Source organism: Pan troglodytes, chromosome 10, assembly GCF_028858775.2.
Source record: "Pan troglodytes isolate AG18354 chromosome 10, NHGRI_mPanTro3-v2.0_pri, whole genome shotgun sequence".
In the NCBI taxonomy this organism is placed as follows: domain Eukaryota; kingdom Metazoa; phylum Chordata; class Mammalia; order Primates; family Hominidae; genus Pan; species Pan troglodytes.
The window spans coordinates 115,111,793-115,133,144 of NC_072408.2; the positions used below are offsets into that span (position 1 = coordinate 115,111,793).

The 21,352-nt window shown below is 50.7% G+C and overlaps 1 protein-coding gene and 1 long non-coding RNA gene across 6 annotated transcripts in view; one reads left to right on the forward strand and one right to left on the reverse strand.

The window, feature by feature from the left end:
- CMKLR1 (chemerin chemokine-like receptor 1) overlaps positions 1-21,352 on the reverse strand; it is a 51,242-nt gene that overhangs the window by 14,739 nt on the left and 15,151 nt on the right. Inside the window, exon 1 of one of the 5 annotated variants that reach the window (XM_024348032.3) lies at positions 17,719-17,816. The exons of 3 other annotated variants lie outside the window; for them this stretch is intronic. The gene's annotated coding sequence lies outside the window, so the exon portion shown is untranslated. Of the gene's footprint in view, positions 1-8,695; positions 8,822-17,718; positions 17,817-21,352 lie in introns of those variants that run through there. One more of the 5 variants, XM_024348033.3, reaches the window with a different exon arrangement.
- On the forward strand, positions 7,956-9,680 carry LOC107967632 (uncharacterized). The gene is made up of 2 exons (XR_001708256.2): positions 7,956-8,127; positions 9,371-9,680. It is a non-coding gene; the product is annotated as an uncharacterized LOC107967632 (long non-coding RNA).

Sequence of the window (21,352 nt, forward strand, 5' to 3'; positions counted from 1 at the left end):
GAATGGCTCCATGGGAGAGAGGGTGGGAGGGGTCACGGGACTAGGAAATAGGGCTACTGGGAAATGAGCACAGTGAAGAAAGAAAATACAAGCGCAGGGACTTCTGGGGGCCCCTGATGGAGAAGTGGAGGGATGGAGGGGTATAATTATGTCAACCCTCCCTCCTCTCCTGAGGTCCAGAAAACCCCAAAACAAACAAACAAACACTCCAATCCCTGCCTGGGGCTCATGCTTGGGTGGTGCCCAGCTCAGAGTCTTGGTTACTGAATCCCTGACCAAGCCACAGTGGCCAGGCAGGGGGCCAAACATGCAGCCCTCAGAGCTCCACCCGTTTTCCCCGTTAGGCGGGAATGAACTTGGACCAGCCAAAGGAAGTAACAACGTCAGCCCAGCCAGGAGAGGCTGTGCAAAGAGTCCTGGGCCCTAGTCCTTCCTTGTCGAGCCCAGCCCCTGCTGGGGGTGGGATGGTCACCAGGCAGACAGTTGTGTCCTGCCCACACCCCCGCTGCCGGACCCTTGCTGGGAAAGGGACAGGGCCTCAAGGTCACATCTGGCTTCTCCTGCCATGCAGAACAAAAGCCTCCAATGGACATTATTGGCTTAAGTTTTATTAAACAAATATACATACAGTCCTCACTACAGTCCAGCCACTGTTGTAAGCACTGCTACTAATGAGAAAACAGGCACAGAGAAGGTAACTAACGTGCCCAAGGTCACACAGAGCGCTCAGGTAAGTAAGGTAGGCCCAATTAGCCATTCTGAAGGAATGCTCAGAGACAGGCTTCAAGCCCAAACCCTGCTGAATTGACAAGCTCACTCTCTGTCCACTGCTTCGCTTCCTTGGAACATTCCACAAAACTCTGGCTTTTGCCCCAGTGGAACCTCCCAAGGGCCCCCAGAAAATCAATCTGGCAAGATTCAGGGTGTGCATTTTACAGACGAAGCAAGGCAAGGCTCCGGGTCCCCTGCAATTTTCTCCCCCAGGTCCCTCTGCCTCTGGTTAATAGCCTGAATGTGAAATGCCTCCAATCTCGGTTACAGGAGAAGCCTTTGGAGGCGGGGATCATTCATTTATTCATCCATCCTCGAAGGACATGTGGAGCCTTCTGCACCCCAGAGCTGGTGTGGCTGCTGGGATGCAGCACACCATGGGTGAGAGCACACCTTTTCTCTCTGCAGCCTCCCCCTAACCCTGCAAGGTCACTGGTATCAGTCCCACTTTACCAACGGGGATGTCTGAAGCTGAGGCAGGGGAGCAAGTAGCTTGCCTCACACCTGCCTGGTTGGTTGATTGATGACAGTGTTAAGCAGAGATTGCAGGGCTGGAGGAGAGCAAGGTTGGGTGTTTACCCTCCAGCTCCTTCCCTGTAGGGTCTCCATGGGTCGACTTGGCCACAGCTATACTCTCCAGGCACCAAGAACCACTGCTCCCTCTTGCCCCTCAGCCTAGAGACAGTGAGTTCTCCTTGCCATTACCAGGACTGGGATTCAAAACCCGAGTTCATATGGATCCAGGGCCTCACCTCCTCTGGCTGTTCCCCTGCCGGTGTGTGTCCTATGGGCTCAGTGTACAGCAGGGCCGGGGACCATCTGGGCAGCAGATATTTACCTTCTGCTTCCTTGATTAAACCCCTTTGCCCAATGGGTTCTTACATCGCAAAGCACTGGCTCCTTTTCTGCCCTGGTCTGTCTGTCCTTTGTCTCTTTCCCTGCTTCCACCTCTGTCCTGTTCTTACTCTCCTCTGTCTCATATCTGACTTGTTCTTTCTGCCTCTCTCTCTTCCCCAGTCTCTGTGTTTGCCTCTCTTTTTTCCTGGCCCTCTCCGTCTCTTCCATCTCTCTGCAGTCTCCCTGTCTTCTCAGTCTCCACCTCCTCCTCTTTCTCTTCCCATGTTTCCTCCACCTCCTGCACACCGGTCATGGGTCAGCCCTCCCCCTCTGACAGGCTCGGCTGCCCCTCACCTGCAACATTCCTCACCTGTGCGCCTAGCCAGCCCAAGCTTCCAGCAGCCGCTCTGTCAATCTGCTGTCTCTTTCATCGCAGGCTACCACTAACCTCTTCCTGAAAGCAGGCCACAGGCCAAATGCAGGGGCTTTATCAGGGCCTGTGGGCGTAAGAGCCCATCAGGGAAACTGGAAACATTCCTCGCTCTGCAAATGACCATGTTTGGCCTGGCTCCTGTCCCCATCTTCTCCCCACATGACCCACCCTGACAGTCCAGCCAGATGGCTCAGACACCTCTCCTCCAATTCTGTCAGCCTCCAAAAGGAGCTGGGAGGCCCCTCGGAGGACCATCTCTTGTAGCAGGGGAAACTAAGGCCCAGAGAGTGCATGACCCTCTCTAAATCATAGAAAAGAGGGACTTGGTCTCTCTTGTTTATGGTGTATCCTCAGAGCCTAGAACTGTGCCTGGGACTTCCATAACTTGTGCCTCAGTGTGATCCACATAGACTGTTGCATAGATTTGCAAATACGGACTCAGAGAGGTGAAGTGACTAGTCCAGATTCACACAGCCTTTAAGCATCAGCTCGGGATTTGAACCAAGGACTTTTTGACCCCAAAGCACAAGATCACAGCCTCAACCAGCAGCTGAAATGTAATGAGGCGGGCCAGTCACCACTCTTGCCCTCAAAAATGTCTCTCCTGAGCAGCATACCAGCCTCCCCCAGGCCTGGACGACTGTAGGTGCTGATGTCTTTGCATGCTGCCTTCTGGGCCAGTCCGTTCACCAGATCTCCTACCCTCCAGGGCAGAGAGAAGGGGCCTCTCATCTCCCAAGGATGGCTCCAGAGACACCTCCAGATCCCTGTATCCCCAGGCTCTGACAGACTCGGGAACCTGGAAACCACACAGTGCCTGCAGATGTTCCAGCCACAGGCCTGGCTGCCAGCCCCAGGACAGAATTAGCTCCGTGTCAGGAGAGAATTTCCTCCCTGGTCCCACGCCCACATGTGGGAGCTCGCACTGAGTCACTGCAGCAGAGCAGAGCGGCACGGGCTGCCTAACAGACTGTCCCATTTTCTTTCGGGTTTGGAAGGGGCCACGATGGAGCTTAGGACTCCATAAGAATGGGCAAAAACAAGGAGCTTATGCCCCTGAACCCAGACAGCCCACCTGCTTAGAGGCCAGGAAAAGCAGCTGATGAGCACACGGACTCAGGGAGACCCCCCCCACCAAAAATATTCACGCCACTGCCTGGCATCCTCCCATTAGAACACTACTCCTTGAGCCTTAAAAGCGTTTCCTTCCTCTCCGGGGATCTCTGTCTCCAGATCCCTGTCTGTTCTGTGCCCTACAGGCTGACCTGCTTGAAAATCTCAATAGGCTGTTTGCCCTCTGACCTCTGGTTCGATCCACAACTGCAGGCGTGGAGCGTGCGGTTGGGTACAAACCCTCCAGCTCCCTCCTCGTCAGAGGTGTGCGGGTTGGCCACAGCCACACTCCTTGGGTGCCTTAACTACTTCCTGCTCTAGCCCCTCAGTCTAGGAACAGTGAGTTCTCGCCTTCACTGGACCCGGAGCGTGGTAGGGATCCCTTGTACTGTCTACCCTTTTGTCAGTCCTCCCCTGACTAAGTTCTCGTTAATCACCTCATTTGAGTGGGTTGTCCATCTCCTGCCAACACTCTGACTCAGAAACCAGACTCTCCACGCTTTCCCATCCCTCCCTCCCCACACATCTATCAACAAATTCTTCCCATTTTGTCCTCCCAACAACTCACAGCTGTGAGCATCACCTCTGCTTACCTATGTGGCTACCAGGGGCTCCTAACTGGTTAGAAACCTATCTACCTAGTACACAGACCATTTTATTCCTAGTAGACAAATCTTTTCAAGAAGCAAACCACATCATGTCACTCCTTGCTGAAAACCTCTTAGCACCTCCTTGTTCTTAGAATCAAGACCAATGCCTTACTATGGCCTGAGCAATCTAGACCCTGATTACCTGAGGACTGAGCTGAGGCTCGACCCCAGACCCAGACCGAACCAAGTTCCATGAGAACACGCCCTTGCAAACTCAGCCTCATTATTTTATTGGACACCTAGCTGCCCTTGTAACCATCTCCCCAGCAGCCATTCCTAGCCACAGAAAGTCCCCAGCAAGAGCATTTGATGGACATCTGTCCTTCCAAGCCAGGAAGCCCCTGTAGCCCCCAATAATGGGTCCCATACACAAGCCCTAAGTATCTTCCCAGCCATCCAGCTTGTGCCTCTCCCCATAAACACCGCCCCAGCCCCTGGAGCTGGCCTGTAAACAAATTTTCTCCCCTGCGCATATCCCACTGGACTGGGAGGTCCAGCACCATATTTAGTTAATCCCCTGATGTCAGCCTTGGGTCCACTCATGCAAATAATCCCCAAGCTATGAACACATTGTAGCTAAAGGGTGGCTGGTGCTGGGGATGCTTACAGCTTGCTCAGGATGTGGTCAAGAAGGCAGCCGGGGTGAGTGACTTCTGCCCATGCTGGGAGCCAGCCTGTGGCACGCACTTGGTGTGCTGTTCTGAGTGTAGGCTTGGAATCTCGACTCTGGGAGGTGGCGGAGGCCCCACATGCCTCCAGAAGCGCCCCCTGAGAAGTCACTGTTCTCTTACAACCAGGTCAGCACAGCTCACCCTCTGCCCTTGCTTCTCTTCTCTGGTACCCTGAGATACCTGAAAAGTGGCAACTCAAGAAACTTACCCAGCCACAGGGTCCCAATCTGCCAGTGGGTGGGGAGAAGGGCGAGGAGGTGGAGAACCCAGACTCATCCGCTCTGGAGCCCTTGTGTTTAAGTCCCATGCCTCGCTCCTTCCTTTCTGTTGCTCTGGTGGGCTGGATAAGAAAGCCATGGTTTCTGCCATTCCCAGCCTCAGCTCAGCCTCCCACCTCCCCAGCATCCCTACATCCTCTGCAAGAGGCTCTGCAAAGCGTGTTTCACTTTATTCAAGTCCCTCAGCTGAAACCAAGCTATTGTCTGGCCTCAGTCGGGACAGGGCATTAACACCTAACAAGGAGGTGGTCCTGGCTGGGTGACCTGGATCTGCTCTCCACACCTCCAAGTCTCTTTTTCCACTTCTGGGGCATGTGGACCACCCAACATACCATGATGGTGAAGGAGAATAACCTCTGTGGCACACCTGGAAAAACAGCCAGCCCTTCGTCAGGTCACAAACAATGCCAGTTGCCCATTATTCTCATTTCACAGATGAGAAAACTGAGATTCAGATTCAGTGAAGTGACCGAGTGAGCACGTGGGTAGAATCAGGAGCTCCAGGCTAGGCTTCCAGCTTCTCCTCCCTTGGTTTTCCATGGAATCATGTCACATATCATGTGGAAGTAGGTTTCAGTTCTAGCTCTAGCACTTCCTGGCTGTGTGACCTCATAGAGGTTACTTACCTCTCTGAGCCTCAGGAGCCTCATCTGTAGCATCTGTCTCAAGGAGTTGTGAGGATTCAATGAAACAAGGCTGGTGAAGTGCTTGTCACCACCACAGCCACTGCATTAATAGGGAAAGGGGATTTCTTTCACAGGGTGAAACTGAAATGTGTTTCTACTGCTCCCTCAGTGAAGTCCACTGTTTTAGGGTCCCAGGAGAATTTCTCAGGACACAAGCCCCTTCCCAGCTCTCTCTTCTGCTCATCCCCTGAGCACATCTGGTCCAGGGTAACCCCGCCCGGACCTCTCGCTGGCCGCTCAACAGCCTGTTCCCTGCAGGCCACCTCCTTCTGGAGACTTCCTGCCCTCGCCTTCACTGTTCCCTTCCAGGGCTCCCGTCACTGTAGGAAGTGTGCTCAGCATGGGTCCAGGGAGCTGGGAATGAGGTTTGGCACCTCTTCTTGGGAGAGGTCAGAAAATAGAGGTTCCATTAGAGGGTGAGGACGGGCAAGGCAGGGGCCCCTCCAGACAGGCTGACTCAAATCCCTCAAGAGGCTGAGAAGCTTCCGACAAGACAATCTTGATGTTGGGCTCAGCTCTGAAGGCCAAAGGTTCTTCCTTCCAATCCTCTAATCCTCCTGTTTCCCTTCCTCCATCCTTCCAAGAAATAGTCATTAAATACCTATTATGAGCGAGGCCTGGATCTGAGTACTGGGGTTGCAGCAGGGAACAAACCAGACACATCCCAGCCCTTGGAGTCGAGGGGTAGTCGGGGGTGACAGATGCTAAACAGTCAAGTAAACAAATACATAATAAGGAAGACAAACACATCTGGAGCCAGACTGCCTCGGTTTGAATCCCAGCTCTGCTGTGTGACCATGGGCAAGTCATCCCACTTCTCTGTGCCTCAGTTCCCTCATCTGGAAAATAGGAGTGATCATTGCTCCTCCCTCACAGAGTTGTTGCAAGGATTGAATGTTGGTAATGGGTTTATGTCGGTAATGTTTTAGAAGCATGCCTGGTTCATCGGAAGCTCTATGTAAATGCTGAAAAAATACAATGAATATAATAGCAGGCAGTGATTTCTGCTGTGAATAAAATACAAAGAGGGTCATCTTCTCAGAGAAGCTTCTTGGAACGCTCTCCCTAACATAGAATTCCCCTCCCCCAGCATTTATGCCCTGTTCCACCTTTGAATGGAGACCCGAATACACAGAGAGGGAGACATGGGCTGGTGTTGTGGAAGAGCATGGTAGGCAGTGGGAACAGCAGATGCAAAGGCAGGAGGATCGCTTGAGCCCAGCAGCTTAGTGCTGCAGTGAGCTATGATTGCACCACTACACTCCAACCTGGGTGACAGGGTGAGACCTCCATCTCCAAAAAAAAAAAAAAAAAAGCCAGTAGCGGGCAACGTCTAAGGGTCACACTCCTTGCCAAATGCTGTGGGAGTAAGATGGCCCAGTCACTACCTTCATGTAGAGAAAGTGGTTGCAGGAACAGATCGTGGCACAGTCAGTATTCTGAGATGTCACCTAAATTCCAGGCTTCCAGCAAACTGGCCATGCTGGGCTTGCATTACAGAACAGGGGTTATCCACATTCCCCACCCCTCTCTATTGTTCCCTGGGGTAATAAGCCAGTTGCAATTTGCCATCGAGTTTGTCCAGGGTCTCTGCTGTGGCAGAAATAAGTGCAATCCAGTGAGAGAAAGAGGAACCAAGTCATTCTCATTTTCAGCTTTCATAGGAGAGCACGTATGTCTTTGTGGACGTGAAAAATGTTCATAAATGGGTCATTTGGGTCTCCTGCCTGGCCCTGTTGGTCACTGAGTGTGTGGCCCTGGCTCTGCACAAAGTAAAGAGAAAGGGCTGGGGAAATCAGGGGATGCTTCCTGGAGGAGGTGGCATTTGAGCTGAGCCTTGGAGGATATGAAGCCTTTGCCAGGTGGAGCAGCCGAGGGAAATGACATACCTGCAGAGGAACAGAGGCTTGATAAAGTGTGGTTAGGGGCTGTGTGTGTGTGTGTGTGTATGTTAGGGGAGGGGAGAAGGCAGGAGATGTGGCTAAGGAAAGAAGAGGGTTTCAGATTGTGAGATCCCTGCAAGCCATCAACTTTACCCTATGGGCAATAGGGAGCCATGGATGGTTTTAAGCAGAGGGTATCATCCTTCTAAAAAGATTCCAGCTTCTAACCTGGGTGGCTGATGTGGGCACTGCGTTGGAAGAGGAAAGTCTGGAGGCAGGAGAATAGCAAGAGGCCTGGTGAACTGAGGATCCTTCTGCCAGTTCCAGGCCGACCCAGAAAGTGCAGTTTTTGGAGGCTCCAGGCATCAGGATGTCCCATCAGAGAGCCAGGAAGCCAAGCAATCTCTTTATTTTTCTTAAGGGTTTTTCCTCAGCCCACAGGGACTGGTTTGCTTCCAGAGCCATTTCCATGGCAACCACCAATGCTCCAAGAAAGGTCTTGAGTGAGCGGAGGAGTGAGGACCAGAGATACTCAGATGGGTCTTCACGGGAAAAGCCAGGTCACAGAGAGGGGCCCATACTGTCCAGTCCTGGGGGCTGGGAGCCATCTTCCCCCGGATTCCATGATGCCACAGATAAGCTATGGTTGCCATGGTAACACCGAGTCCCCCATCCCCGGGCCTCATGGACCCAGGGCCTTTCAGCAGTGGGGGGTAGGCAGAGACAGGAGGGAGGCAGTGCTGAGGGGCAGCCAGAACCTGCAGCTCACCAGGGAGGCACATCCCAGGACACGTGTGTGAGGCAGGTAAGTTCGAAGACCGCCCCCCGACCCCCCGCCCAGGAGATGAGCAGGGTGCAGATGAAGGAGCAGTCAGCAGTCTCTGGGGTCTGGTGTTGGGGTTCTGGAAAGGCATCCCCCACTGCAAATTGATGCCAGATACACGCTGCTGCTATGCCTTCAATTCCACCATCAGGGTTCTGCTTTCAACTTTCCCCCAGTGAACTGAAGTCAATGTCATGATGACGATGGAGAAGCAGAGGCCCACACACAAAGGAGGTTTTTGGCCACAGTTATACAGCAAAATGGCGTCAGGACTGGGGCTCAGATGCCAAAACCATTCCTACTATGTCAGATCCAGTTAGTGGTTGACATGAATGTGTGTATGTGTGCGTGTGAGATATTAACACTTAAAAGTGCTAGGGAGACTGGGCACAGTGGCTCACGCCTGTAATCCCAGCACTTTGGGAGGCTGAGGCGGGAGGGTCACTTATAGCCAGGAGTACAACACCAGCTTGGGCATCATAGAGAGACCCTGTCTCTAGGGGGAAAAAAATTTAAATTTAAAAATTTAGCCAAGTGTGGTGACACTCACCTTGTAGTCCCAGATACTCAGGAGGCTAAGGTGGGAGGATCGCTTGAGCCCAGGAAGTCGAGGCTGCAGTGAGCTATGATTGCACCACTGTGCTCCAGCCTGGGTGACAGTGCAAGACCTTGCCTCCTAAAAAGAAAAAAAGTGCCAGGGAAAGGATGCTAAGGGGAAAAGGCAGCACAGAGGGGGAGAGCTGGTGGAGTCAAGAGGCAACAGGAGGAAGGGTGGGCCACTGAGCATGGGCATTAGCCTTCCTTCCCCTTGGACAACCCAAGTGAGGTCAGCGACCCCTGACCCAGGACAGGGCTGCAGGACTCATGGGAAGCCCCAGGCTGGGGGCACAGAGGGACTGCTGGGGGGACCTCAGAGGCCAAGTCCTTCCAAACCAACCTGCTCCCTGTGCTTAAGGAGCCCAGTACCCCGAGCATGGTTCAAAGCACCTGGGCCTCTGCTCTTGCAGGTCCCTCTGCCTGGGGTGTGCTTTTCACAAGCATCCCCTTGCTTCTCCCAGCCTCATGTGCACAAATCCAGGCAGAGCAAATAGCAAGGTGACAAGAGGAAAGAGACCCATCCTGTTACGTGCCAGGCACCTAGCTGTGAGCTTGACACCCCCTCATCTCCTTGTGTCCTGACAATCCATCTTCCCCCTGGCCTGAGGACATTACCTCCATTTCACAGATGTTGAAACTGAGGCTCTAAAAGGAACCAGATCAGGATCGCCAGCCAGTGCCCGGTGGAACCAGGACTTGAACTCAGATCTGTGAGAACTCAAAGCATCTATGCCCTTATCACAGCATTTCCAAGCATCGTGGATGGGCTGACAGGCCCCTTTCATCACAAGACTGTGAAACGTGTCCAGGCAGCATTCCTTCCTCTCCCTAGGACTTCCCTTACAGCCTACCAGCACAGCTTCTCCATGGGGAAGAGCCCTCACCCACTGCCTGTCACAGGGTCCTGGGGTGCAGCTATGGGGTGAGAGGAACCAAAACTGAGAGTCTGGGGCTGATGGAATCCACCCCCTGCTTATTAGGCACAGACGGCATACTCAGTGCCTCCACTCACAACAAACCTTCGAGGTAGATATTTTCATTCCCATTTTTCAGATGTGGAAATCAAGCTATAGAGAAGCAAGGGCACTGGCCCAATATCTCACAGTAGGAAGGGGCAGAGGAGAGATCTGAATCTGCACTGCCTGACTCTGGAGTCCAGGTCTTCAGTGACGGTCACTGTCCTTTATGTTCTGTGGCTTGCCTGCTGTACACGGGGCCCTGTGATCTTATATCAGTTGTCCCCACCTGTGCAACTGTCCACACCTTGCACATTCACAATGCTACCTCATTGACTTGGGGTACTTAGAGACTCCAAATCACCCCCCTCTGCACAGTCTCCACAGGCTGGCCAGACTCCCAGGGCAGGGAGTCTGTAGAGGCCTGTCCAGCCACATGGAGCTTTGAAAAATCCCAGAGCCCTGAGTTGCCCCAGGGTCCTCCTGCCTAGGCTGCCAGCCCCGAGCACAGAGGCCTTGGAGTGCTCAGGCAGGCTCTGGCCCCTTGGAATTCCCTGGCTCCAGCCCAAGCAGCTGACAAATGGACTGGCACCACTGCCAGCAATCAGGACGGTGGAGTATGAGATCCCACCCTGTTCCCAGGCACAGGGAAGGAGGGGCAGGCTGCCCTTCCTTTTGACCCTGTTACCAGGCTGTCACTTCTCCCAAGGCAAAGCCCAAGCCTTGACCTAGGAGGGGTCTTGCTGAAAAAATTGCCCCCCACCCTACCCCACCCCACCTTCCATGGAAAACAAAAAGCTGCTCGAAGACCAGAGGAAATTCTAGAATCCTAAAAGTCATTGCTGGAGAGGCTTTAGGATCAAGGGGTCTCACACCCTCATCTTACAGGAAAAGGGAAGTGGCTCAGTGCAGCTGAGAGCTTAAGCCTCACTCAGTTACAGCAAATCCACATGTGAATCCCAGCTTGGCCCTTCCCATGCTATGTAATCTTGGGTTACTAAATCACAGACTACTCGTCTGTAAAGGGGGTCAATGTAAAGATTTCATGAGATCATATACGTAGGGTGCATAGGGTGACCAGTTGTCCTGGTTTGCCAGAAACCAAGGGGTGTCCTGGGATGCAGAATGTAAAGTGCTCAAACTGGAATGTCCCAGCCAATCAGGGCCCGCCGGTCACTCTATGAACATGAAGAGACTGGCTCAAACAAACATGCCCTTTCGCTGTTATGTTTAAAGAGAGCTATGTCTGGAGTCAGCTATCAGTGAGTTTGAAACCCACCAGTAGAACTTCTAGAAAGACTTGTCAAGTCATTGGAAAGCTCTTCCTTTTTTTCACTACACTGACCTTGAGCAAACTGCCACATTCATGTCAGTGTTGGTTTAGGCCCCTGGAGTCACACAGGACAAGCCAGCCACCTCCCTCCCCAGGCAGCAGCCACTTCCTCCCTTTAATCTCGGCCAGCACTTCCTCTGCATCATTCTTAACCCTTTGCCAGCCGACCCCCACCAGGCCAACTGAGCTGCTCTCCTGGGTTGGGGAGGGGTGCCACAATATGGTTTTGCTTGCAGGTTTGTCGATTTTTTATTTTTGTTCACTTAATTATTGGCGTGATGCAGCTGTGGATGGTGGGAGGTTCAAAAGAGGCTCACTTATACAGGGAACATAAATTAAAGTAAAAGAAGGAAGGGAAACATGTGTAGAGACAGAAAATGGAGTCACGGCTAAGGGTGAAATGCAGGGGACACAGAAGTTCCTAGACACTGACAGTGGCTGGACCATACACTGGAACCCCAGCTTCCTGAAAGGGGGACCCAGTTACATGAGTCACATGCTCCTTGCTAAAAACCAAACCCACTCAGGGGAATAGTAAGGCTTCCTGATGCTAGGAGCAGAAGGACTGTCTCCAGAAGCCTGTGGAGAGAAGACATGGGGGATCTGATCACGGAACGGGGTCTCCAGTTCCTGAATGTTTTAAGGGAGGCTCCAAACACTCACTGATGGACAGCACTGCCCCAAACTGCAATTCAGTAAAAGCTGCTTTTCCTAGATATGACTGTGAGTTTCAGTCTACACATCCAGGTGTATGCACTGCTGGTGTAATCCAAAGAATTTTCTAGAATATCTGAGAAGGGGCCTGAACTGTGGCCTTTAAGTCATTCTCCCTGATGTTTTTTCAGAACTGAAGCCTTGGTAGCAGTAGCAGTGATAAGTGGGACACTACTCTTTCTTTTTTCCCCCTCCCTTTTTAAAATTTTATTATTTTAATTTTTGGAGATGAGGTCTTGCTATATTGCCCAAGCTGGTCTTGAATTTCTGGCCTCAAGCTATCCTTCCACTTTGCTTCCCAAAGTGCTGGGCTTACCAGCATGTTCCATCATGCCCAGCCCGAGGGACATCATTCTCTATGGCCCAGGCTTGAACACAGCCTTGTTTTTTTTTTTTTTTTTTTTTTTGAGACGGAGTTTTGCTCTTGTTGCCCAGGCTGGAGTGCAATGGTGCAATCTCAGCTCACCGCAATATCCACCTCCCAGGTTCAATCGATTCTCCTGCTTCAGCCTCCCAAGTAGCTGAGATTACAGGCATGCGCCGCCACACCTGGCTGATTTTGTATTTTTAGCAGTGATGGGGTTTCTCCATGTTGGTCAGGCTGGTCTCAGGTGATCCACCTGCCTCGGCCTCCCAAAGTGCTGGGATTACAGGTATGAGCCACTGCACCCAGCCCAAACACAGTCTTTCTCCACACCAGCTGGGGGTGGGCCTGGGGCATCCTTATACTTACCTATCTGTGAACATATTTTATGAAACAGACAATCATGACAAAGACATACTTGATACACAGGTAGAGTGACCCTCCATCCTGGCTTGCCCACGATAATCCCTGTTTATGCTTCTTGTCATGTTCCTTTCATTCTCAAAGTGCCCCAGTCAGGACAATAAATCCTACAGTTTCCCTACTCATAGATTACTCCCTCCTCTGGCCTAGAAGCTCCTGTGTTACTAGCCTTGCCCACCTATTTGTGCCAGGCCCTAAGCTAAGCACACGTCCTGTGTCATTAAATTCCCATAAGGGTCCTGTGAGGCAGGTACCACCATGATCCCCATTTGACAGATGAGAAAATGGAGGCTCAGAAAGGCTGTGGCTGCTGTTTCAGGAGGTAGCCATGTGCCAGGAACTTTCCAGGATTTAAACACCAGCTGGTTCTGCACAGATGGCTACTTTCACTACCTCTATTTTCCAGATGCAAAGACTGAGCCTTAGTTCACTGATAAAAGGGTGGCTTACCAAAGCCCCTATGGTTTCAGCCAGGAAAGGACCACAGAATGTCCAAATTTCAGAGTCAGCTTCCTTCAATCCGGGCTCATGAGCTGTGGGTCCCTGGGCAAGTGACATGGCCTCTCTGAGCTTTGATTTATCTCATTGGTAAAATGAAGATGAATCTTGCTGCTTACTATTGGGTGAGTGAGGAGCAGACGCAGGACCAGCACTTGGACCCTGCGCCTCAGCCCAGCTCTTACAGCTCTAAGAGGAGGGGATGTGTTCCCCCCAGGAAGTTCATAATCCTCAGCAGAAACAGTGCATACTTCATGGAGTCACTGCAAAATGAAAATGCAGCCCCTTATTCAAAAATTACTGAGAATTCAGGACAGCAACTGCCAAGTGTTAAACAAAGCGCAGGCCTTCTGAGCCCTGTGTGGCTGCACTGGTCACCAGCCTGAGATGCTGGCCCTGCCCCTCAGCTCTAGGGAATTTGAGGGAAGAGCCCTCTTCACTTCAGGCCCCAGCAGGGCAGGGGCTCGGCGGGATAGGTGATCTTAGGAGGGAGGAAGAAGCAGCACAGCCAAGAAAGAGCAGAGAGAACAGAGGATGACACCTCCTCAACGTAGACAGAAAGAGAGGGGGAGGAGGGGCAGGGAGAGGAAAGCCAGCAGGAAGAGGAGAGACGCACAGGGACTGGAAAAAGGAGGACAGAGCGGCCAGGGCAAAGCAGCAAAGTGGCAGAAGAAAGACGAAGGCAGGGTGAAGAAAGTCCCCAGGAAGAGAGACCCAGAGGCAAGAGGAAAGGGACAAGGCTAAAAGGAGTCTTCTGCCAACCTCTGAGAAGGTTTAACAAGACCCCATGGAGCCACCCGGTGTGGGCAGGGAGGGGCCCCATGAATAGCTGTCCTCCTGGGGTGAGGGCCATTTGCTATTGTATTTGCATACATTTAAAAGCACAGGAAAGGCAGTGCTGGGGATTTCCAAAATCCCCAAAGATCAGGGAGCTACGGGCAAGGTGTCAACCCCATAGCAGAAATGGGTGGGGCTTTTGCTTTGGGATGGAAAGCCACAGGCACCGGTTGGAACCGCAAGTGGGAGCTCAATCACAGCTCACTGCAGCCTCAACCTCCCTGGGCTCAAGTGATCCTCCCACTTCAGCCTCCTGAGTAGCTAGGACTACTACAGGCATACACCACCACACCCCACTAATTTTTTTTGTATTTTGTAGAGATGGGGTTTCGCCATGTTGGCCAAGCTGGTCTCCAACTCCTGGACTCAAGTGATCCACCCACCTCAGCCTTCCAAAGGGCTGGGAATACAGGCATGAGCCACTGCACCCAGCCTCAATGTCATTGGTTGATTTTAACAGGAAAAGGTGTGATTTAACACACAGCCTGTTTGGTGGTGGGCTGGAGGCAGTGTTTGGGAAGGTCCTGGCAGACTCAAGATGAGCTGAAAGCCATCCCAAGCAGTTCTCTTCATTGAGCATGGGTTTCAGTCATTATGTGCTCTAGAGGTTCTCTTCATCCATGGTTATTAGTGTCAAGGAGAGCCCACAAGAATGCATTGTTTTCCCTACAAACATTTCACCAAGAGCTTGGAATGAAATGGCAGGTCCACTATGAGACATAGGTATTGACTACCCATGGCCTCAGGAGGCCACCAGGAGTGCATCACGGTCATGAGGATGATGTGGACACTGGAGGGAGGGGTGGGCTCTGTGTAAACCCCACAGGACTCTCTCAGCTGGTTCAAAGTGGGCCAAAGGTGGCCTCATTCTGACATCAAGGAAAGCCATAGTCAGCTGGGCAATAAATCCAGCTAGTTTGAAAACCCCAAATGTGCTTATGTCACAATCAAGGAGAAAATAGGAATGAAAACCACGGGCCTTAGAGTTTACAACACACATACTATTCACATAATAACACTGTTAGCCTAACAGCCATCCATCCACAATTCTAATAGGCTTTTTGAATTTAAATTGCTGACCAGGCATCACAACTTCATCTAACTGGTGATGTTCAAACCATCTAAAACTATAGAAAGATTAGAATGAAAAATCTTGCTCCTACCTGCCACCATCCATCCAGTTTCCACTGTACCCACCTCCCTATGTTAGTTCCTCATGTCTCCTTCCAGAGTTTCTTTGGAGAAATACATTCTCTTTTCATTTCATTTCTCTCATTTTGCATAAACGGAAGTATACTAAACACATTATTTTGCAACTGGCCTTTCTTGCCTAACAATATCTCTTGGTGATGATTTCTTATTAGTATATTCATATGTACAAAGCATCTTATCCTTTTTGATAGCTGCATAGCATTCCATTGGTAGATTTGCCAGCATTTAATTAACTAGTCCCAGGGATGGGCACTTGAGTTGCTTCCGGTTTCTTGCTGTTACAATGTTATAATAAATCATTGTGTGTGTTACAATGTTACAATTAACTACATATGTGTATCATTTTCCACATATTCTTAATAGAGTCTGGAGTTCTCAAGCCCTGGTCTTTTATAATGAGCAAATGGGCTTTAAGCACTGCCTTTGCACTGACTGTGCTGTGTTTTGATCCATCAAGAATATCCTTCAGTCCTGGGCCATGTCTTTAGTACAAAGTCTGTCTCATGGGAAGTCAGAGAACCTTGGTTCTTATTCTAGCTGTACTGGCTGTTCCAACTCCCTGTCCTCAGTTTCCACGTTTATCAAAGGGAAATGACAATTGTTTGCAGGGTCACTGTGGGGATCAGCTATCAGGAGAGAATTCTGTGGATATATGACAGTATCCACAGTGTGAGGGAGATTTCTGCCTGAGGCCTCCTCGTCACCCCAGAGGGCAGATCTGTACTCTGTGGGTTCCCAGAGAAGATGCCAGTCAGGCTAGAGGAGGGAGTCTCTGCAGAAAACAGAGCAGCCACCTGCCAATGGCAGGTTTCCAGTGTGGTCCCTGATCCCATAGCAGCCGGAGCCTAAGCCCACAGGGAGCCATGTTCTGGAGGTGCCTTTGGTGGCCCCAAGCAGCCCTGAGAACTGCCAAGTTGAAGCTGCTTTTTATTCTGTTTTAAAATAAAATAGTGATCACATTCCCAAGGTGTGGAGACACCCCTCCCCTCCACGAATTAGTCTCAGCTTTCCCAGCCACTCAGGAAAGGATACAAAGGAATTTTCCACCCATGCCTTATGCAGAGCAAATCCTGGTGGACAACAGGGTGCCCGCCTCACTTCCAGGCAAGAGTCCTCATCTCCCTCTTTGTAGCACTCACATCTTCCCAACTTGCCTCCCCTAGGGCCCCAAGGTGCTGACAAGGAGCCTTTGTCTCCCTCTTCCTGGCCTCCATGCCCTTTGCCAAGAACCCTGGCCATGACGTCTCTGCTGATGCAGGTTTCCAAGGCTCATTTTGTAACCATGAGCAGAGATCTTTGAAACCGCTGCCTCGCTGAGCCATGAGAACCATCCCTGTCAACCCTCAGGGTCCTTTCCATCCCTTACTTCGCCCCAGCCTCCCAACAACATTGAGGACCGCCCCTACCTCACAGGTGAGTAAACTGAAACTCAGAGAGGTCAAGTAACTTGCCCAAGATCACACAGCTAGAAAATGGAGGAGCTAGGACTTCAACCCAAAAGCCATGTTCAGTGTGTGATGGTTAAGGGTACAGGTTCTGAAGCCAGACCACCTGAGTTCAGAGCCAGCTCTGTCATTTACTACCTGTAAGACCTCTTTGTTGCCTAAATTCTTTCCTCAGTTTCCCAATCTGTAAAATGGAGCAATACATGCCTCACAAAGTACATACCTCATAAATAATATATACCTTATAAAGTTAGTATTAGGATATAAGAGAAGGAATATAAACAGCTAGAATAATAATACCTGGCCCATGGTATGTTCTCAGTATATTATCCATTGTTATTATTGTTGTTGTTGTTGTTGTTGAGTATAATTATGAATCTTACCATTATATGACTTGGCCTCACACATAAATGTGGCATGATTGTAAGGGAGTATGGTTTAAAAACAAAACAAAACAAAAACCTCCTCTCAGAATTTCTTTCACACTGAGGTATAAATATCTGATGACATATTACACATTTCTCATTCTTACATTCAATAAACCTTACTGAGCACATATTACCTGCCAGGTGTCAGGCTGGGAGATAGAATACAAAGATATAGTTCCCACTCCCAAGAAACCCAAAGCCAGGTAAGAGCAACAGACGATGAGTAAATCATGGCAGAGTAAGCCCAGGGCTGGGGGACCTGTCGGCATAGTATCCACTCCAGCTGCCAAGTTAGGGAAGGCTGCCTGGACACAGTGAAATTTGAAGGACAAGCAGGAGTTGGCCAGTGGGCACCCCAGGCTGAAGTAACTGCAGAGGCACAAAAGCATTGCACTTTCACATGATACAGCTGGAGAAGAAGGTTGTGAACTGAGTTGGGATTTAAAGCTGTGATGGTGGAAACTCAGGCACTGTGTGGAGCAGAGGTAGAGTTTCAGCCAGAACATATGGACCCCGGTGTCTCTAAAATCCCAAAGGGGTGGCATGACTAGGGGACGAAGCCCTGAGCTTCCCTCCCCAAGCCCTGGGAGGTATGCGCCAGGTACGGGGTGCTTTCTCTTGAGTGCCAGCAGAAATCCCAACCCACTCCAGGGATCCGGGACTCAGAATGAACATCCCAGCCCTCAGACTGTGAATACCTCTCCCCCACATTTAGAAAGAGCCAAAAGTGCCAATCCACCTCCTAAGCCCTTCATATAACATATACCTGATTACCCAAAAGCAAAGATTTCTCCTTCCTTCCCTCCTTCTTCCATCTTCCCCTCAGCCTCTTCCTCCTCCATGTCTCCTTCCGTGGGCAGAATCACAGACACCTGTTCCACTTTGGCCTTCCTCTCCCCAGCTCCCACCCTCCAGGAACCTGAGCCAGCAGCTTAGGACCAACCAGGTCCTCAGGTCACACCCACATCCACACTGGCTCCACCCACCCTCCTGCTCATTCATTCATTCTACAAGAGGAATAGAAACTGGACCCCAGAAACTCCAGCACAGCCATATTCAAAGAAACACAGTCCAGCAGCCAAAAGTGCTTGTAAACCTTTGAAATTTTTACTGCCACTTCTCAAAGAACAACAGGATGGTATTGTAGTGGATGTTTTTGGTGCCCAGTCTGGGTCCTCTTCACTAGCAGGGTCCCCCATCTGCCAGCTGCAGGGAATATTAGATGCTAACAGCTCACAGCTGCCCTCTCCTCCTAAGAATTGCCCTCAGCAGAGCAGGAGCAGCCTCTCCCTGGCTGCCGCAGAGCACAGTGCTCACTCCAGGGGTCCCCGTGGGATCAGACTGAAGCTAGTCTCACCTGAGGCCATATCCTCAATAACCCCTTCCCTGATTCCCATTCTCCTGAGAGCACAGCTTGGACTGGAGGAGGCAATTGAGGCACTTGCCTTGAGTGCAAACTTAGGGAGGAGGGTTGCCAAAAACCTCACTCATCCAAAAAATAATAATGTAATGCAACATTTTTTCAAAATCAAATTTACAGCTATGCAGGAGGCTAAGGCGGGCAGATCAATTGAGCCCAGAAGGTCAAGGCTGCAGTGAGCTATGATCATACCACTGTACTCCAGCCTGGGTGACAGAGTGAGACCCTGTCTCCAAAAAAATAATAATAAATAAATAATAAAAATTAATGCAAAATATTGCATGATGAGCAAAACATCAAAATAAAGATGGGATCCCATCCTGCACTTTCATGCGTCTGCGTCACTCACCACCCCCTAACTCTGACTCTGCTGGAGAGCACACCCTAACACAGAACATGCACCCAAATCCCTGTCTCAGGCTCTGCTTCAGGGAAACCCGATCTGAGACAGGGATCCAGATCGGAACCCACTGCAGGGGTTCTTAGAATGTACTTTGACTCATTCCTCTCCTCTGTATTCCCAGATCTAAGACACCCTGATGCCCTTCCCTAGCTCCTCCCCACACAGCCCCCTTCCAGCCAAGGCTCTCTGTCTGCTCACTGCCCTGACTGAACTAGGAATTGAGCACATATGGTGATACAGTTTGAATATCTGTCCCCTCCAAATCTCATGTTGAAATCTGATCTCCACTGTTGGAGGTAGGGCCTAAGGGCAGTGTCTGGGTCATAGGGGTGGATCCCTCCTGACTGTCTTGGTGCTATCCTCCAAGTAATGGGTGAGTTGTCTATTAGTTCCCACAAGAATTGATTGTTTAAAAGGAAGAGGTTGAGGGGAAGGTAGAAGAAGGGAGGGGAGAAAGGATAAATCTTTGCTTTTGGGTAATCAGGCATATGTTACATGAGGGGCTTGGGAGGTGGGCTGGCACTTTTGGCTCTTTCTAAATGTGGAGGGAGAAGTGGTAACAGTCTGAGGGCTGGGATGTTAATTCTGAGTCCCAGATCCCTGGAACGGGTTGGAACTCCTGCTGGAGCTCAGGAGAAAGCACCCCTTACCTGGCGCATACCTCCCAGGGCTTGGGGAGGGAAGCTCGGGGCTTCGTCCCCTAGTCATGCCACCCCTTTGGGATTTTAGGGAGACACTGGGGTCCATATGTTCCAGCTGAAACTCTACCTCTGTTCCACACAGTGCCTGAGTTTCCACCATCACAGCTTTAAATCCCAACTCAGTTCACAACTTTCTTCTCCAGCTGTATCGTGTGAAAGTGCAATGCTTTTGTGCCTCTGAAGTTACTTCAGCCTGGGGTGCCCACTGGCCAACTCCTGCTTGTCCTTCAAATTTCACTGTGTCCAGGCAGCCTTCCCTGACTTGGCAGCTGGAGTTGATACTATGCCAACAGGTTCCCCTAGCCCTGGGCTTACTCTATTAGTTCCCACAAGAACTGATTGTTTAAAAGAGCCTGGCACCTTCCTTTCCTCTCTCCCTCCTCTCCTCATGTGATGCTGGCTCCCCTTCCCATTCTACCATGAATGGATGCTCCCTGAAGCCATCACCAGAAGCAGATGCTGATTCCATGCTGTTTGTGCAGCCTGCAGAACCATGAGCAAAATAAACCTCTTTTCTTAGTAAATTACCCAACCTTGGGTATTCTTTTATAGCAACACAAAATGGACTAAGACACATGGTAATCATTTCATCCAATTGCCACAGCTGGGCACCTACTATGTGCCAGGTGCATTCTCCCCCTGCAATCCAGCCTTGGATCTGGCAGCAGATACCTTTCCCTCCATACCTCATTCTCTCAGACTCCCCCTTCAGCCAGACAGTGCCCACCTGAATCCCCCACTGAGCTCAAAGAAGCCCAAGAGACCAGCTTAGTTCAGTCAACTTCACGCCTTGGGATTTCATGAACTGGTTACATTTCCCACAAATTTTTGAGACTGTCATAGAGTTGCCACCTTTCTACATTTGCCAAGTAAGGACACTGCAAAACTAAAACCATCCTTTACCATCACCACCACTTCAGAAAAGAAACAACACATTAATACCCATGAAAATAGGTGAGACATAGACTCATCTTTTTCAGTTGAAAATGTTTCACTTTATGAAATGCTTACCTTGCTATCTGTGATTTTCCCTTTTTTATTTTATTTATTTATTTATTTATTTATTTATTTTTGTGGCTTATCTGCAGACTGGTAAAAATGTGGACACAGATAGGCTCCAGTGGGCTGGGGTTGTCAACCCTTCTGTTTGACATTGGGGGAAACTAAGACCCAAAGGACAGCTTGTCTTCCCCATTCAAACCCTAGCCCTCGAATGTTTCCCTGAGGGAACCTGAGGAATGAACGAGGTGCAGTGGAGACAGGAAGGCTGGGTTTTAGTCCTGACTCTGCTCCAAATGTTCCGTGAACCTGCACAAGTTTATGCCCCTCTCTGAACCACAAGGCTGCAAATCTTCAGATGACACTGAGCTGGAAGTTGCCATCTGGTCCAATGTGTAGGACTTGGGGTGCAGTCCCTGCCTGAGCTCACAAACAAGCTTGGCTGGAGAAACAGGACTGGATGCCAGTCCTCTTTCTCTGATATCCAATCTAGCACCTCAGTTTCCTCTTCTGGAAATGAATTCTTTGATCATTGCCAACTCCAGACTGCCACACAGACAGTGGCACAGGGGCCAAGGGAAGAGAACTGGCAACAGCTAAGCCACCTGGAGGAAGAGGCTGGCCCCACAGCCAAGGACCTCTGATAAGAGGCACACAGGACTACTTCCAGCTCCAGAGAGACCAGGGGTCTACAGTCCAGCCCTGGCAGGTCCCCTCCCTGTCAGAGACCCAGCCCAGGCCAGAGGTCTAGGGCTCCAGCAGGGAGACCCCAGAGTTTACATCTCTGGGCAAAACCAGGCATTTACCTGTCCCCAGTGGAAAGGTACTTGGGGTCCCTGGTGACGACTGGGTTCTTGGTGGTCTCTTTTTTCTGGGA